The following is a 6,331-nucleotide window of genomic DNA, read 5'->3' as shown; positions in this document are numbered from 1 at the left end:
TAGAGACAAAAAAAAGTGCCCACAAAAGTTAGACAAATGTGAAGCTCTTGAGCGTGTGAGAGGACCTAGTGCGTTGATGTCATCAATGATTTTCTCAATCTGCACTTCATTTGCAATGCGAGGATGAGTAGGTTGATGACTTTGATTGAGCTCGACATTTCTTCACAGCCATTTTCCTCACATGCACCAGCATGATTTTCTTCACATCCTGGAATGACTTCTTCAGCAGATTCCTCAGTGGGTATGACATCCTTAGTAGCCTTGAACTTGATGGATTCCTCGGGTGACATTTCATCTAGCACAGGACGTAGGTGCTCTCTTTGCGAGCCGTTAGTTTCATCGAACCGCACATCTACAGTTTCAACAACCTTGTTGTGATAGGTGTTGAAGACTCTGTAGGTGTGCGTGTCCTTTCTGTAACCAAGCATAAAATCTTCATGTCCTTTCGGTGCAAATTTAGAATTTTGATGAGGATCTCTAATCCAGCATTTAACACCAAAGACTTTGAAATAACTTACATTGGGCTTCTTGTCAGTGAGGAGTTCATATGAGGTCTTTTTGAAGAATTTGTGAAGATATACCCTGTTGATTATGTGGCATGCAGTATCAATTGCCTCGGGCTAGAAACGAGGAGGTGTCTTGTATTCATCAAGCATAGTGCAAGCCATCTCAACAAGAGTTCTATTCTTACGCTCCACGACGCCATTCTGCTGAGGAGTGTATGGGGCAGATAAGTCGTGAGTAATGCCAAGTTCCTCAAGATAGTCATCAAGACCAGTATTCCTGAACTCGGTCGGAAAGTGTGTTATATCTACTAGAGGGGGGTGAATAGGCGATTTTTACAAATTCGTCACTGAGGAATTCCTAGGTGAGGAAATTCCTAAGGTACGAACTACTTAGCAGCGGAATAAGTACTCATATGCAAGCATAACGGAGCAGTAGCACATTCATGATGATGAAATGAAAACAAGCATAGAGTACAAGTAGCATATAAACAAGATAAGAAGGCTGAAGACAAACTAACTGAAGAAATAGGGTTGAGGAAATTGAGAAAATCTTTAGCCAAAGTCTTCAAACAGTAATGATCATGTACTTCAACACAAGAATGAGGAAATGAAAGGGTTGAGGAAATAGAACCAGTAGCTTGGTGAAGACGATGATTTGGTAGACCAGTTCCAACTGCTGTGACAGTCGTCCGCCTGGTTGGATCGGCTAGGTATTTAAACTAGAGGACACATAGTCTCGAACACACAGTCCTCACCGTATTCTCCTTGATCTAAGGTCACACAAACCTCTCCCAATCACTCGTGGTAAGTCTTCAGGTGACTTCCAAACCTTCATAGACTCGGTCACTCGGCGATCCACAATTTCCTCTTGGGTGCTCTAGACCATGACGCCTAACCATTCAGAGGATGCACAATCCTCAAAGGTAACAAGCATCGGTTCCACACAGAAACAATCTCTTCAGTGATGCTCAATCACTTTGGGTTTGTAGGTGTTTGGGTTTGGGTTTTCCTCACTTGATGATTTTCGCTCAAAGTCCTCGGAGGATAGGATGCTCTCAATGACAAGTGTCAGTTTCTCTCGGAGCAGCCAACTAGCTAGTGGTTGTAGGGGGCGGCTATTTATAGCCTAGGGAACAACCCAACATGATAAGACATAAATGCCCTTTAATGATATGACCGTTAGGTGGGTAGATATTTTGGGACAGCTGGCGCGTAGCACAACAACGACCGGATATTTGAGTATCAAATTCCTCACGGCTATCATGTTCCTCACTTGTAGGCAATCCGCACTGACGAATTCCTAACTCCTCAGTCAGAACAAATTCCTCAGAGACCAGAAGATCTTTGTCTCTATCACTAGAGAAATTGACTGAACTATATGAGATTTCCAATGGCTTCCCTCCAAAGGATTGGGTACGTGTAGGATTTTGAGTTGAGCATCACTTAGAAACATTTCCTTAGTTTTACCTCGACCCCCTTTAATAGTACGGTGTTTCCTATGACTCAAGAAAGAGAAAAATGAAACTACGAAAACAAAAGTCTTCATGCTTCATAATCCTCGCATGAATATCAAGTCTTCATGGTCACACCAATTTCTTCACTTTCAAAGTCTTCAGCTGAAGACGTTCATTTTTAGGGGTCGACTTTCATCGTAAATATCAAACTCCTCATAGACTTATAGACCTGTGTACACTCACAAACTCATTAGTCCCTTAACATATAAGTCTTCAATACACCAAAATCACTAAGGGGCACTAGATGCACTTACAATCTCCCACTTTTTGGTGATTGATGACAATATAGGTTAAGTTTTCAACAGGGATAAACATACGAAGTGTAAATACTGATATTGAGGAATTTTATTGCAAGATATAGAAGAACTCCCCCTGAAGATGTGCATATGTGAGGAATTTGCTTTGAATATAAAATGCACAATGTAGAGTAGAATCATGGAGATCCCCCCTAAATCTTGTAATTCATACATGCATTTAACATATGATATGAAGAATTTGAAATGCATGATGAAATATGGTGTCAGATGAAATTCAGCATGCGTGCATTAACGAACTAAGGAAATGCCATGCAGAAAACAGAGCAAAAGTATTAGACCACCATAGGACTTAAGTTTACAACTCGATCAACAAACACTTCAGAAGAGCGAGAGTTGTAACTTAACAAAAAAATGCCCATATAATAGACCCGCTTGAAGACTAACTCAAATTTCTCCCCCTTTGTCATCGACATTGTTCAAGAATTCACCTGATTAATCAGTTAATGGGTCAGTTAATCGCTACTCATAGCATGGCCGAATCGAATAACACCTATTCGTCGTGTTAACTTGTCAGGCCGATTAATTGGCCAGTCAGACCGATTAATCAGTTGTCATGCCGATTAATCCATGCTGGCCCATTAATGGGTGGGCAAACAAAGCCCAAAATTTTGGCCCATAACCCCTTCCGGCCCCATGTCGCTCCTTAATAGATAGGATTAATAATTTTACCTCCTCTCTATGCTTTTCATATGTGTATGGCAGCATATTTTGGTACACCAGATAGCTGGGAGAATGAGAGTATGGTATAATACATTAAAAAGTCTAGATATATGTTGGCAAGTTTCTATTCAATCTACCTATTAATGATCGACTGATTAATCCAGTTAATAGGCCGATTCACCAATTAATCGCTACTCCAAAACTGACCGAGCAGCTACCAGTTAACGATTTCTTGAACATTGGTCATAGAATGACCAAAAGGGACGAAAAGTGAGGACTAACGCCCCTGAAGAATACCATCATGATGTCGATGGAGGAGCATCGACATTGTTGGGGTCGTCCATTGAAGTAGGGCCTTCCGTGGTGTCGTTCAAATCTTCGGCTTCATCAGTCTCGCGCGATGAAGAATATGAACTGGTGACCAAATGAGGAACTTTAACCTTCTTGAATTTCTTCAAAGGTGGCTGAGACCAGTCAAAGTACTGTTGGAAGGGCGTCTGCTTGAGATCTTCATCACCGTAGAGGTGAGACAATACAACCCAAGTGCACTACAAAAAAAAGACACATCCATGACATTTTGGGCTGAACGAATTTTTTTCTGTCATACTTATGACACTTCTATGATGATAATTGTGACAAAATCCGGTATCATCATAGATGTGGCGGGGTCCTACTTCTATGACAAAAAATCATGACAGAAAATGGGCTTTCCGTCCTGGGCGGGCCAGAGATGCAGCTGCATGACATTCTTTGGGCCATCCATGACAGAAAAACCGTGGTAGAAGCAAGGGTGAGGAAAATATCGAGGTGCTCCCGGTTACGGTGGGTGGTCGGGGCCGAGCGATGTGTGTTTCTCTCGTACACGCACGGTCATGGGTGCGAGGCGTTGGGCTCTAACTGAACCCGAGCGATTGCACTGCAGGCTACGCGTTACTAAACCCGAGCGATCAATCGATCGCTGTTAACTGAACCCGATTGAGCGATTCCTTCGCTACTGCTGCTAACTGAAGCCGATCGATGCCGCCTCTGGATGAACAGTGAGCGTTGCTGGGGAGGTTTGGATGAACAGTTCCCGGTGGGGGTGGATGAACAGGACCCCGTGGTGTTGCCTCTGGATGAACACTAAGCGTTGCTAGGGGGGTGGATGAACAGTTCCCGATGGGGTGGATGAATAGGACCCCGTGGTGTTACCTCTGGATGAACAGGACCCCGATCGATCGAGCCAGTTGGGGCTGGATGAACAGGACCCCGTGGAGGGCAGGATGAACAGGACCACCCCGTGGAGGGCTGGATGAATAGTAGACGATGGAGGGCTGGATGAACAGTAGACCGTGGAGGGGTGGTTGAACAGGAGCTCGTTGAGAGGGTTGGTTGAATAGTAGCCAGTGGAGTAGTGCGCGGTGGAGGCTGGATGAACAGGAGCCCGTGGATGAACAATCGCAGGTGGAGGCTGGAGGAGGTCGACGGTGGATGAACAGTAGCCTGTGGAGGCTGGAGGGGGCCGACGGTGGAGATGAACAGTATCCCGTGGAGTCCCGTTTTGCGGTATGCCACGCCCCTCCCGATCAACAGGACCCCCGTTTAGACCGTAGGAGGTCCGTTTCCTCCGTTTTGCGGTACGCTAGACCCCTCCCGATGAACAGGATCCCGTTTTGACCGTGTCTGGCCGAACACAAGGCCGTTTCCTCCGTTCTATGGTACGCCAGGCCTCGTTTCCATCAGCTGTTCCGTCCAACCCTCCCGATGAACATGACGACGCATTCTGTTCCGACCCAGCCGGTTGGCTCCCCATGAACACGACGACGACACTGTTTCTCCGTTCCGACCCAGCCATGTACACGAGCCCTGGCTGTACGTATGCGCGAGTAGGCGTTCGAGACCCTACCTGTATGTACGTATGTGGCCGTATTTTCTTTCTTGCACACTGGCCGTTGTACGTACGTGTACATGCTATCTGCGCGCCTCTACTACGACATGTGCGCGCCTCTACATCGACCAGTATGTACGTACACGTTCGCGACCAAAATGACAATGCTACGTATGCTTCGACCAGGTGGGTCCTGACTGTCAGACACTTCCTTGCCTGCGAAGATGTAGCTGGTGGGTCCCAGCAGTCAGGGGGGCGAATCATTTTTTTGCCCGGACGCACTTCCTTGCGTGCGAAGATGTAGCTGGTGGGTCCCAGCAGTCAGGGGAAAGGTTTCTTTCGCGAAATACGGTGGCCCGTTCGGTGGGTCCCTGCTGTCAGGTGGAGGAATAATTATTTTGCGCGTAACAAGGAGGCACTTCCTTGCAGCCGCCGTGGACCCAGCTGTCAGCCTCTCCACGTACTGTACTCTTCCGATGGAAGTCGTTCCTTGACCATGTTGACCACGCCGCGCAGAGAGCACCAGGGCGGTGGACAATGACGAGGCCTAGGAAGGGGACGACGCGGAGCCGAGCAAGACGCGGCAGTGGAAGCCCGTGCGGAGAGGAGTACGAGGGTTCACTGATTTGGTTGCGGTGTGAGGCTGCCGTCGCCGCAGGGCCTGGCCAGCCGTGGGAATAGTAGGGGCGGTGAGGCCTCCGCGGGAGGCAGGAGCATGCGGCACGACCGGCACTGCTTTGGGCGGCTGGAGCAAGAAGACCAGAGGTTGAAGAAGCACTACGGCCGTTGGATGGACATCATACGGTCACTGGAGCTAGAATCGTTCATATTGACTAAGTTGACAAAGCACTCTGTCCTCGTCAACTTAGTAGGCCCACAAGTCAGCCTCCCACCGAGGTGGGTCCCAACTAGCAGGGGGTTTGTGCATAATAAGGAGGCACTTCCGGTGGGTCCGAGCTGGTGGCGAGGGGAATTTTTTTGCGAAATACGGTGGCCCATCCGGTGAGTCCCAGCATTCAGGGGTGAAACATTTTTCGCCAAATACGGTGGCCCGTCCGGTGGGTCCCTGCTATCAGGTGGAGGAATAATTATTTTTCGCATAATAAGGAGGCACTTCCTTGCGGCTGCCGTGGACTCAGTTGTCAGCCTCTCCACGTATAATACTCTTCCGATGGAAGTCGTTCCTTGACCATGTTGACCACGCCGTGCCGAGAGCACCCGGGCGGTGGACGACGGCGAGCAGCGAGACCTAGGAAGGGGACGATGCGGAGCCGGGGAAGACGCGGTAGTGGAAGCCCGCATGGAGAGGAGTACGAGGGTTCACTGGTTCGGCTGCGGTGTGAGGCTGTCGTCGCCGTAGAATAACAGGGGATGTGGGTGAGTGGAGGGATGGCCTGGCCAGCGGTGGGAGTAGTAGGGGGTGATGAGGCCTCCGCGGCAGCACAGCCGGCCATGGGAGGCAGGAGC

The sequence above is a fragment of the Triticum urartu genome, chromosome 7A (genome assembly GCF_056163025.1).
Source record: "Triticum urartu cultivar PI428250 chromosome 7A, HENAU_Tu73, whole genome shotgun sequence".
NCBI lineage: Eukaryota > Viridiplantae > Streptophyta > Magnoliopsida > Poales > Poaceae > Triticum > Triticum urartu.
Note: the sequence above shows the minus strand (reverse complement) of the source record.